The sequence below is a fragment of the Mustela nivalis genome (genome assembly GCF_964662115.1).
Source record: "Mustela nivalis genome assembly, chromosome: 9".
NCBI lineage: Eukaryota > Metazoa > Chordata > Mammalia > Carnivora > Mustelidae > Mustela > Mustela nivalis.
Genome location: NC_139028.1, coordinates 105,292,518 through 105,305,714, shown reverse-complemented (window position 1 = coordinate 105,305,714; position 13,197 = coordinate 105,292,518). Strand labels below are relative to the sequence as shown.

The 13,197-nt window shown below is 37.0% G+C and overlaps 1 long non-coding RNA gene across 1 annotated transcript in view; it reads right to left on the bottom strand.

Moving 5' to 3' along the window:
- LOC309873033 overlaps positions 1–13,197 on the bottom strand; it is a 697,683-nt gene that overhangs the window by 372,936 nt on the left and 311,550 nt on the right. The gene's annotated exons all lie outside the window — the stretch shown is intronic.

Here is a 13,197-nt window from a genome sequence, read left to right as displayed (position 1 = left end):
CATTAGTTTATCTTAATAAGTTCCACATGAGTGAGCCAAAGGCCAAAAAGATTAAAAAAAAAAAAAACTATATGTCATCTATTTCATAAACAGTTTCTCTGTACCCCAATGTTTTTAGCAGCAATGGCCATGGTTGCCAAATTGTGGAAAGAACCAAGATTCCCTTCAACAGACGAATGGATAAGAAAGATGTGGTCCATATACACTATGGAGTATTATGCCTCCATCAGAAAGGATGAATACCCAACTTTTGTAGCAACATGGACAGGACTGGAGGAGATTATGCTGAGTGAAATAAGTCAAGCAGAGAGAGTCAGTTATGATATGGTATCACTTATTTGTGGAGCATAACAAATAGCATGGTGGACATGGGGAGTTAGGAGAAGGGATTTGGGGGAAATTGGAAGGGAAGGTGAACCATAAGAGACTATGGACTCTGAAAAAAAATCTGAGGGCTTTTAAATGGTGGGGGAGTGGGAGGTTGGGGGAACCAGGTGGTGGGTTTTAGAGAGGGCATGGATTGCATGGAGCACTGGGAGTGGTGAAAAAACAATGAATACTGTTATGCTGAAAATAAATAAAAATAAATTAAAAAATAAAGATATAAATATGAAAAATTAAAAAGCAATAAAATATTAGAAAAAAATAAACAGTTTCTCTGATTTTTTTCTTTGACTATCAGGACAATCAAAGCATTATGGATGGGATTTTTAAAATGTACTATTACAAAAGCCTGGAAATGTTCAGCTAATTTATATGATTGGAATATAGGAACTACAACAAGAGAATAGTGCAACTCTAAGGTAGAAGGAAGTAAAAATATTGTAAAGAATAAATATGAATTTAAAATACAATAGAGATAAAACATATTTTCTGAGATTATAGTACAAAAAAGTAGAACCCAATTTGAAGGGAGGAAAAAATCACATTATTTCATTTACTGCTTTGTTTTATCAGTGGAATAAAAGAAAGTACCAGAGGCATTCACAAATATACACTTGAAGGTCTTTACTTAATGGATTTAGAGTGAACCTGCTTTTGCAGCAGGAAGCCACTTTGTTTCTCTTCTTGTGCTTTCCTACTAAAGGGATAGTGTGGATTGACAAGTTAGAATTTCCAAGAGAATGTTGGTGCTCATAGTGAACGGAACAGATTAGCACACATGAATTGAATATGTGCATTTCAAGGCTTATAGAATGAATTTTTAAATTCATTAATTTCAGAGAGTACAAAAATGTTAATTTAAAGTTATCCATGCCCCCTGATATTTATATCAGCATTATCTACAATAGCAGAACTGTGGACACAGCCCAAGTTGCCATTTTCATTGAATGATGAATGGGTAAAGATGTGATTATATATATATATATATGGTCCCATTATATATATGTAATGGTATATTATTCAGCCATCAAAAAGAATGAGATCTTGCACTTTGCAACGACAAGGTCTGAACTAGAGAATATGAGGCTAAGCAAAATAAGTCAGTCAGTGAAAGACAAATACCATATGATTTTACTCATGTGGAATTTAAGAAAAAAATCAGTACAGGGAAAAAGAGAGGGAGGGGAGCAAATCAAGAAATGGGTTCTTAACTATAGAAAACAGATGGTTACTAGAGGGAGGGGGCTAGAAAGATGGGTTAAATAGGTGATGGGCATTAAGGAATACACATGTTGTCATGAACACTTGGTGTGGTCTGTAAGTGTTGAATCTATAAACTATACACCTGGAACTCCTATTACACTATATGTTAACTAACTGTAATCTAAATAAAAACTTGAAAAGAAATAACAAATAGAATTCATTACTTGCAGTGTATCCAAGCATTCCACATCCTTAGTAACTGTGAAAAGATACAATTTTACTTTTAATTCTCTTACCCATTAATTACGTGGAAAACTTTAAATGCCAATAGTTTCCTCCTGTCAAAGACTATTTAAAAAATATCATTAAAATATCATGCTTTCAATGTTCTCACTACTTTTTGCTTTTTGGGTTATTATGAAGCTAGTGACTGCTCTAGTGTCCCAAAATTGGAATACTGACATAAAATGCTGTATATATATTTTAGTTGCACAAATAGATTCTCTAACATACATATAATATGAAAAGATCACCACAATATAACTAATTAGTACATCTATCTTCTCTATATAGTTACCATTGCATGTGTGTGTGTATGTATGTGTGTAAGATTTAATTTACATCTATCCTCTTTTTAATTCCAAATATACATTATGGTATGGTTAACTATAGTGACCATGCTGTCATGGCCAGTGCGACAAATCGATCTGGAATGTGAGGGTAAGAGGATGGTGAAAAGAAATTAAGAGACAAAGAGATGGGGACAGGAGGAGCACCAAGAAGGATGTCCAATAGTGCCAATTTTATTCAAGGCAGCAGCAAGGCATTATATAGCTAACAGAAACAATCATAAGAAAATATCCATTTTTAGCTGATTACTAAAGAGTTTGCAACATGCACAGAAAATCCTTCACATTTTCCCATTATCTATTTCCCAAGCACCAATAGCAGACCTTCCAGCGCCAGATGTACTGACTTCAAGGCTACTCAAGACATAGTTTATGTAAGCACAGCACAATCTTACAATGGTGGTCTATGGCCTGTGCAAGGACAGCAAGAACCAGCCAAGAATTTATGACCCCGACCAAATCGTTTCTATCTGACTAGCAAATGTGTGGGAAGTCACGTAGGCGAGCACACAACACATAACACGTACCCTTTCTCAGTGCTACTTGACTTTACTGACCTAAGCCTTTTGTTGGCTATTCAGCCTTTAAAGGAGGCATAAGTCAGGGCCTGGCTTGGTCCTCATCTCAAGCCTTACGGTGGCCTCTCACACCATGGTATATATTAGATCTCTATAATTTATTAATTCTACATAACTGAAACCTTGCACCCTTGGGACAATGTCGCTCCATTTCTCCCAATCCCTGGCCTCTGGTAACCACCATTCTACTCTCTGCTTCTGTGAATTAAACTATATCATTTACACATACAAATTAGATCATGCGATATTTCTATTTCTGTGACTTTCTTGTTTCACTAATTTCAAGTCCTCCAGCTTCATCCAGCTCCAATTTGTTATTGCAAATGACAGAGTTTTCCTCTTTTTAATGTCTGAATAATAAAGATCTCACATTTTCTCTGTTGATCTGACAGTCAGGGGTGAGGTTTTGGTCATACTTTGGCTACTGTGAATAATGATGTCATGAACCTAGGAATATAGGGAGCCCTTCACAATTATGATTTCAGATCCTATCTTACAGCAGGATTGTGGACGGTAGTTTTACTGCAATTTTTTGAGGAACACCTATACTCTTCTCCATAATGACTATATCGATTTATATGCCCATCAGTAGTATACATGGGATCCCTTTACTCCACATCCTCACCAGCATTTTTATCTCTGGTCTTTTTGATAGTAGTCATTCCAACAGATGCAGAGTGGTATCTCATTATGATTTTGATTTGCATTTTCCTGATGATGAGTGTTGTTGAGCACCCTTTGTTGTACCTGCTGGACATTTGTATGTTGTTGGAAAAATTATTATTTTGTCCCTTTGCCTATGTTTTCACAGAAGAGATGAAGGAAATCTCCATAGTTTCTGCTCAATTTTCCTGTGAACCTGAAACTGCTTTAAAAATAGAGTCAATTATTAAGAAAATATGTTAAGAAGAGAAAATATAATATTAGAAAAAGTCATCTACTCAATTAGCTCAGAAGAACATATAAAAGAATTAAAATAAGTTAAAGAGAAACAAAAAAAAGTAAACTACAGTAAGATGAACTATTCCCCATACATTTAACAATTATATGTTTAACAATTTAACATTTAACAATTACATTAAATTCAAATACACTGCACTTGCAAGGCAGAATCTGACAGGATAGACGGAATAATCTTCAGCAAAAAGTAGTAGACCAATGATATACATGTCAATATGTTAAATTCTAGAAAAAAGATACCATGCACTATGAGTAAATGTTGTGATTAAATTTACATGAAGTTAAAGAATAGACAACACTAAAACACAGTGAGAGGGGCGCCTGGGTGACTCAGTGGCTTAAGCCTCTGCCTTTGGCTCAGGTCATGATCTCAGAGACCTGGGATCCAGTTCCACAAGGGGCTCTCTGCTCACTAGGGAGCCTGTCTCCTCCTCTCTCTCTGACTGCTTCTCTGCCTACTTGTGATCTCTGTCTGTCATATAAATAAATAAAATCTTAAAAAAAAAAAAAACAACAGAGAAAACAGGGTAATAGTTGCATTGGAGGAAATTAACTGAAAAAGGAGTATGACAGAAATTTCTGGGTGAAGAAATGTTGAATCTGTTAATGGTGTGTGACTATATACATTTATTCAAACACCTGGGTGGCTCAGTCATTTAAGCCTCTGCCTTCAGCTCACATCATGATCCCAGGGTTCTGGGATAGAGTTCCACATTGGGCCCTCTGCTCATTGGGAGCTTGCTTCTCCCTCTGTCTGCCACTCTTTCTGCTTGTGCTTTGTCTGTGAGAAATAAATAAATTATTAAAAATACATTTATCAAAACTAATCAAACCATAGGCTTAGAACATCTGTATTTCATTGTATCTAAAATTTATCTCAGAAAAAGAATTGTATTACCATTCTCACTTTATAGATGTGGAAGCAAGGGTATATCATGCCAAGAAATGTGCCCAGGATTAAAAAAAAAAAAAAAAGTTGCAAGTTCAAAAGCAAGATTCCAATCTTGTCTTTCTGACTTTTCAAACCAATACAGTACACTTAACCACTGTGGTAGTCATTTTCAACATTGTGCAGAAATCTGGGAACTCAAGCATGAAAGGACATTGAGAAGGGAAGAAACGGAGCCACATCAGAGGCCAAGGTAAAAGTACTCTCCAATAAAAGCAACACATGAACACTTTTCTGAAATAGCATTAGAGACATTATAAGTATGATGATCTTGTCAAAAGATTACTAGTTCAACACTGTGTATTATAACATAACAATGTAGGGAAAGGACTAAAAATTTCCAGGAAAAAGGTCACTAGTATAATTTGATCTAATCTTGGCTCTACCCTTTATTAACTGCTTCACCTTGGGCAGGATCCTTATATTCTTCTCTATGTACATATCTCTTACACTCCTGTTCATCCTTCCACTCACACTCTCAATTATCTTCCATGTGTCCTCATTCCCTTAGGATAAAGGAAAATTTCCTAGCTCTATATTCATAATTTTGGCACCCATTTCTCACCATGATTTTCAGAATTAAGAGCCAGTGGGACTACATCAAGATAGGCTTTTTGTCATCTCAGGCAATGATGTGCACACTGACGCTCTTCAAGAACTCAAAACTACGTTCTATCTCAAAAACCGTATGAGAATCCACAACTCAGTAGAATTTATGCATTTATTATTTATAAGATGAAGAAGGTTAATAAAGTTAAGATTACATTAATCAAGGGGATTTCTTTTCCAGGTAATGCAATTAATCACAATATGAAATGATGGAGAATAGGAACAACCTGACAGGGTTTGTTCTACTGGGCCTCACAGAAAATCCAAAAATGCAGAAAATCATGTTTGTTGTGGTTCAGGTTGTCTATATTATCTCTGTGGTAGGTAATGTGTTCACTGTGGTCTTTATCACTGTCAGCCCATTTTCAGGGTTCCCCCTGTCCTTTTCCCTGGCCTCTCTCTACTTCACTGATCCCTGCTATTCTTCTATCAATATCACTACAGTGATCTTAGATTCACTCTTTGAAAAGAAGACCATCCCATTTAATGCCTATATTACCCAAATATTTGGAGAACTTTTTTTTGAGGTGCCAATGATATCCTGCTTACTATGATGGTGTATGACTGCTATGTGGCTATCTGCAAGCCATTGCACTACATGACCATCATGAATTGATGAGTTTGTGGCCTGCTAACAAGAATGGTGTGGGTGGGAGTCTTCCTGCATGCAACCATACAAGTCCTTTTTATCATCCCATTATCCTTCCATGGCCCTAACATCATAGATCACTTCATGTGTGATCTGAACCTTTTGCTCAATCTTCTCTGCACAGATATCCACATTCTAGAGTTCTTTGTGGCTTCCGAGAGTGGTTTCATCTGTCTGTTAAGCTTTCTCCTATTGATGATCTCCTATGTGGTCATTCTGCACTCCGTAAGGAACCACAACTTGGAGGTGAGGCACAAAGCTCTCTCCACCTGTCTCCCACATGACAGTGGTCATCCTATTATTTGTGCCCTGCATATCTGAGTACATGAGACCCACAGCTATGTTATCTATTGATAAGATAATTGCATTGTTCTATACTACAATGATGCCCATGTTAAATCCTTTAATCTATACCTTGGTAAATGACCAGATGAAAAATGCCATTAGGAAACTGTGAAGTAAAATAGTTATTTTAGGTGACACATTAAATGTCCTTCAAGTTCTCCATTGATGCAACTCAAGCAAAGTCAAAAAGACACTTTGAATGATCTCAGCAAAGAACACCTATGAAGAAAAGAATAAAAAATGACTGCTAAAAATCATAGATTTTGCACTGAGAAGAGAAGAAATGGGTGCAATAAAAGGAAAAATAATCTTAACCCAGGATCATTCCTTGCATATTTGGACATTTCTACCAAATTTCATTTTAGTTTACTACCTTCATTCATGTATATGATTTATAAGCTTTCATCCTAATTCAACAATTAAAAATATATGGGAATCGAGCTGTAATCTCTATAACAATCCAAGAGGGAGCCACTGTCATTACTCCCATTTTATAGGTGAGGAAACACAAAGGTGAGTATCAAAATAACTGGACTGAAGAGTCAGTGATCAGAATCTACCTGATTTTTCAGGCCATGCTCTTCAATGTTGTGATACAGTGCCAGACAATGATGACAGAAAGACGGTTATAATAGGTTCCATTTATTGAAGTGGGGATTTTAGAATATTATACATTTTATATAATAGTATAATATTTACATATTATATATAGCATACATATACATGTTATATTATTTTATATGAGATATATCATAGTTACACACAGGTATGCATAATTATGTGTTATATTATATTAATTCATTATCTATATCAAAATTCTATGGACATTTCATTAAAACTCTTCTCATTTTTATCATATTTGATAATAATGCATCCACTATAATATTGGGATATGTAACTACATTAGGAATAGAAAAACAGTGGTCCACTAAACCCTTAAGGGGTAGGTGAAGAATATTATACCATGTTTCCAAATTTCCTTGTAGGCTTTGAATCATTTTGTATTATTCACCTCACCCATCTTATGCTGATAAGCCATTAGAAAATGCAGTGCTTCAAATGAAGGATTATTTTAATGTCAGACAGGAATTTTTATTTTGCAATATATATTTATCTCATAATGTTCTTGCATGCTAACCAAAAGGTAATTTCTATATGTACAATGTCTAGTGAATAATAAATGTTGAATAAAAAATAAAAGTAGAAAGGGAGATGAATAAAGTCAATAAAATGTACAGGGAAAAATTACTGAGTTGAAGGAATTTTTTCCTATTTATCTGATTCAGACTCTGAGACTTCAAGCTAGATCTCTTTGAGAAACCACAGTTTGTTGTAATTCCTGCTTAGACTGTGTGATGAGAAACAAATTGAAATGGATTCTCAGTGAAGGAGCAAATAGTTTATTTGGATACTTTCCCTGCTCTCAGCAAGATTTCATCATATGACTGGGAGCTGTATTTTCTCTTTCTGTTAGCTTAATTTTGGTAACATTTTATTTTGAGAATGTATTATTAAAACTATGTGACTCCATCTACACACAAAACAAAGGCAGTATAAATATATCCCACTTATCCCTTCTATCCCTCACTCATTAATTAACAGAAATTTCTTAAGCCCAAAGAATATATTGGACACATTGATAGCTGCTGCACTTACGATGGTAAGTAGAAAGAAACCTTGTTCTTGCCTTCCCAGGCTTCATATCCACTGAGAGACAGCCAGAGGGGAGCAGAAAATGACAGTGCAGTGTGATAAATGATAAGGTAGTGGCAGCACAGGTGCTATGAAAGCATGTTTGAGGGACACACAGCAAAGACCTCGGGTTTCAGGAAATGTTCCAAGATGAGAGGACATACAAAATGGAACTTGAAACTAGAAATCAAGTCAGGAGTGTGAATAGGTACACATAAATTGGAGTAGGAGCATTCTTAGAAGAGAAAATACCTAACAAAGGCCAAGGTGTGGAAATCAGTATTCATGAAACCTCATGAATGCAGTGTGGCTATGGTTGTGAGTTCATCTACTCAAGCAACAATTTTTTTTTTTTAATTGAACTATCACCGTGTGCCTGGCAGTGTGCTAGAAAAAGAGCACAAGGTATTGATTAGGTAAGCATCTGGAGAGACAGGAAGAGAGAAGAACTGTCTCATAATCCTGTTGAAGTTTGCTGCTAACTACCAGGGGGTAAACATTGGAAGGCCTTTTGATCCAACAAGTGATAGAGTTTGATTTGTGTTTGACTTCATAACTGTATGGGTCATTAGTGTGTGAAATGGATTGAAGGGAACCAAGAGTGACTTCAAGATGTTCCTGAAATGACATGGTATGAAAGGGTGGAGGTCTGAAGTATGGTGATGCTGGAGGGGATGAAGAGTGTCTATCATGTTCTGTCTAGCTTATTTCCCTTCAATCCTAATGCCCCAGCTGACTATAAATAGCTCAGAGCTCAGTGCCCCAACTTCTCTGTGGATTTGATCCAGAAAAATACTGTATGCTTTGCCCACCATTCCAAGACCCAGTGGAAACCAATGAACAGCAGGGTGGACACTTTCTCCCAAAGTGTAACTGGTCCTGTACTAAAATATACTCCCCAGGGTTCTTATGGCTACAGGCTGAAGCCAAGGACCTGATGGGAGCATAATATTCTTCTGGAACTATAGTCAACTTCACTCAACCCTTGTCCTTAAATTCACTTGTATGAAAATCCCTAGCTCAGATTCTACATCTAGGTAAACCAAACTAACACTGACAGATAGAAGAGTTTAAAAAATATTTAGGAGTATAAACAGAAGAACTTGACATGGGCTGAAGATTAAGAAAGTAGTCATGGATGAAAAGTGGATTCTTCCTTGGATTATGGGGAGGATAAGGGAACAGAGATGAGTCTTCTTTGCCCTTTGAAGTAGCTTCTCCTTCTTAGGCTGAAGATTTAACTCTGCATTGTCTAAGGAAACTCTAATGGGTCTCCCAGAGGCACCTGCCCTAAAAGAAGGGGATGATTCTCCTTAGGACTCACCCCCATTACTCTCTTTGTTCCTAGACCTATAAGTAGATGTGAGTCCCAGCAGACCACTAAAGGTGAGGTTCCAGATGTGACTCATGAGGAACACACTACACTCCAAAACAATGATGTCTTTTCTAACACATAAATACAGAAATATGATACTCATGAAAAAAAAATTCAATAAAGTCAAATTTCTTGATATGGGTTTACAAAGCAGAGATTCTTCTTTTAATTTTGTAGCTGGGGAACTCAGAAAAAGCTAACAGTTTTTCTGCTTGGTGGCTGATATATGAATCAAAAGGTGGCTCATATTAATCAAATTAGAGTTGCCAGACATGACTTGGTTTAATGGAAAGGGAGAGATTTAAAGGTGTTGGAATACTGGAATGTAGATTGAATTTGTCAAATGCTTTTTCTGCATCAATTGAGAGGACCATGTTGTTCTTCTCCCTTCTTATGATTTGTTCTATCACACTGATTGATTTGTGAATGTTGAACCACCCTTGCATCCCAGGGATAAAACTCACCTGGTCATGGTGGAAAATCTTTTTGATATTCTGCTGGATCCTATTAGCTAGGATCTTTTTGAGAATCGTGGCATCCATATTCATCAGGGATATTGGCCTGAAATTCTATTTGGTGAGGTCTTTGCCTGGTTTATGGATCAAGGTAATGCTGCCTTCAGAGAAAGAGTTTGGAAGTTTTCTTTCAGTTTTCTTTTCTCTTTTTTTTTTTTTTTTTTTTTTGGAAAAATACTTCAGGAGATTAGGTGTTATTTCTTCTTTGATTGTTTGGTAAAATTCCACCAGGAACCCATCAGGTCCTGGACTCTTGTTTTTGGGAGGTTTTTGATAATTGCTTCAATCTCATTACTAAATATTGGTCTATTCAGGTTGTCAATTTCTTTCAGTTTCAGTCTTGGAAGTTTATAGGTTTCCAGGAATGCATCCATTTTTTTCTAGGTTGCTTAACTTATTGCCATAGAACTGTTAATAGTGACTTCTGATGACTGTTTCTATTTCCTTGGTGTTAGTCATTATCTCTCCCTTTTCATTCTATTTTATTAATTTGGGTCCTTTCTCTTTTCTTTTGGATTAGTTTGGCCAGTGGTTTATTGATCTTATTAATTCTTTAAAAGAACCAGCTTCTAGTTTTGTTTATGTGTTCTACTGTGTCTCTAGTATCTATCTCATTGATCTCTGTTCTAATCTTAATTATTTCCCTTCTTGTGCAGGGTCTTGGCTTAATTTGTTGTTGATTTTCCAGTTCTTTAAGGTATAGAGTAGGTGTATTTTTTCAATTTTTCAAATATTTTTCAATTTTTTTTTTAATTGAGGCCTGGATGACAATGTATTTCTACCTTAGGACTGCCTTTGCCATATCCCAAAGGTTTTGGACTGATGTGTCTTCATCATCATTGGTTTCCATGAATTGTTTAAGCTCTTCTTTGGTTTCCTGGTTGATCCAAACAAACTTGTGGAGCATAAGGAATAACACAGATGACTTTAGGAGAAGGAAAGAAAGTGAATTGGGATAAATCTGAGAGGGAGATGAAACATAAACTGAGGGTTTTAGAAGGGAGACAGATGCAGGGATGGGTAATCCTGGTAGCTAGTATTGTAGAGGGCACATATTGCATGAAGCCCTGGGTGTGGTGCATAAACAATGAATCTTGGAACATTGAAAGAATGAAATAAAATTTTAAAAAATTAAAAAATACATAAAAAGTGGCAAAACAAAAATAAAATAAAATAAAATAAAATAAAATAAAGGATGAATTTTTTAATTTATGATCTACTTAACCAATCTGGGAGTGTCCAAAAGACATACCTTTCATCCTTTTATCATGACTGTGATAAATAAATTTGGCACGGTAGTCACAGCACTCATGAAAACCTTTTATGATCACTGTTTTTGTAGACGAGAACTTTAGTGTCACTAAACTGGGAAATCCCAATGCAATGGGAAATAGTTGATCTAAGATAATAGTGGCCATGTTGTAGTACTCAGGCTCCTCAAGGAGCTTGAGGAAGGAAGGAAAGCATGCTTCCCATAAAGGAGAAACGATGCAATAAACCAAGATGGTGGAGAAGTAGCAGGTTGAGACTACTTCAGCTAGCCAGAGATCAGCTAGATAGCTTATCTAAAGATTGCAAACACCTGAAAATCCATCGGCAGATCGAAGAGAAGAAGAACAGCAATTCTGGAAACAGAAAAACAACCACTTTCTGAAAGGTATGACTGGCGGAGAAATGAATCCAAAGCGATGGGAAGATAGACCCCGGGGGGAGGGGCCGGCTCCGGCAAGCGGCGGAGCACCAGCGCACAAAATCAGGACTTTTAAAAGTCTGTTCCGCTGAGGGACATCGCTCCAGAGGCTAAACCGGGGGAAGCCCACGCGGGGTCAGCGTGGCCTCAGGTCCCGCAGGGTCACAGAAGGATCGGGGGTGTCTGAGTGTCGCAGACCTTGCGGGTATTAGAAAGGGAAAGCCGTCTACAGAGACAGAGCCGACAGTAAGCTCACAGCTCAGGGTGACCTTGAACTGGTCGCAGGCTCCGTGAGCTCAGAGCGCGGATGGAGGTCAGGCAGACGGGAGTACCTGGGTACTGTTCTCTGAGGGTGCACTGAAGAGTGGGGCCCTGGGCTCTCGGCTCCTCCGGGCCAGAGACCAGGAGGCCGCCATTTGTATTCCCATCCTCTGGAACTCTACAGAAAGCGCTCAGGGAACAAAAGCTCCTGAAAGCAAACCCGAGCGGATTACTCACCCCGGCCCCTGATAAGGGCAGTGCAATTCCACATGGGGCAAAGACACTTGAGAATCACTACAACAGGCCCCTCCCCCAGAAGATCAACAAGAAATCCAACCAAGACCAAGTTCACCTACCAAGGAGTGCGGTTTCAATACTAAAAAGAGCAGCAGAATTCCAGAGGAGGAGAAAGCAAAGCACGGAACTCATGGCTTTTTCCTTGTTATTTTTTTTTAGTCTTGCAGTTAATTTAATTTTTTTTCTTTTTCATTTTTTGTTTTTTTTCTCACCTTCTGGTAAATTTTTTTTTAACTTTTACCTTTTTTTTTTTTTAACGTTTTTTAACTAGTTTATCCAATATATATTATTTCTTTTTTATATTTTTCTTATTTGTTTTCTTTTTTTTAAATTCTTTTCTTTTCTTTTTTTTCTTTTTTTTTTCTTTCTTCCTTTTTGAACCTCTTTCTATCCCCTTTCTCCCCCCTCACGATTTGAGAACTCTTTTAATTTGGTAAAAGCATATTTTCTTGGGGTTGTTGCCACCCTTTTAGTATTTTACTTGCTCCTCCATATACTCTTATCTGGACAAAATGACAAGACGAAAAAATTCAACACAAAAAAAGAACAAGAGGCAGTACCGAAGGCTAGGGACCTAATCAATACAGACATTGGTAATATGTCAGATCTAGAGTTCAGAATGACAATTCTCAAGGTTCTAGCCGGACTCGAAAAAGGCATGGAAGATATTAGAGAAACCCTCTCGAGAGATAAAAAAGCCCTTTCTGGAGAAATAAAAGAACTAAAATCGAACCAAGTTGAAATAAAAAAAGCTATTAATGAGGTGCAATCAAAAATGGAGGCTCTCACTGCTAGGATAAATGAGGCAGAAGAAAGAATTAGTGATATAGAAGACCAAATGACAGAGAATAAAGAAGCTGAGCCAAAGAGGGACAAACAGCTACTGGACCATGAGGGGAGAATTCGAGAGATAAGTGACACCATAAGACGAAACAACATTAGAATAATTGGGATTCCAGAAGAAGAAGAAAGAGAGAGGGGAGCAGAAGGTATACTGGAGAAAATTATTGGGGAGAATTTCCCCAATATGGCAAAGGGAACGAGGATCAAAATTCAGGAGG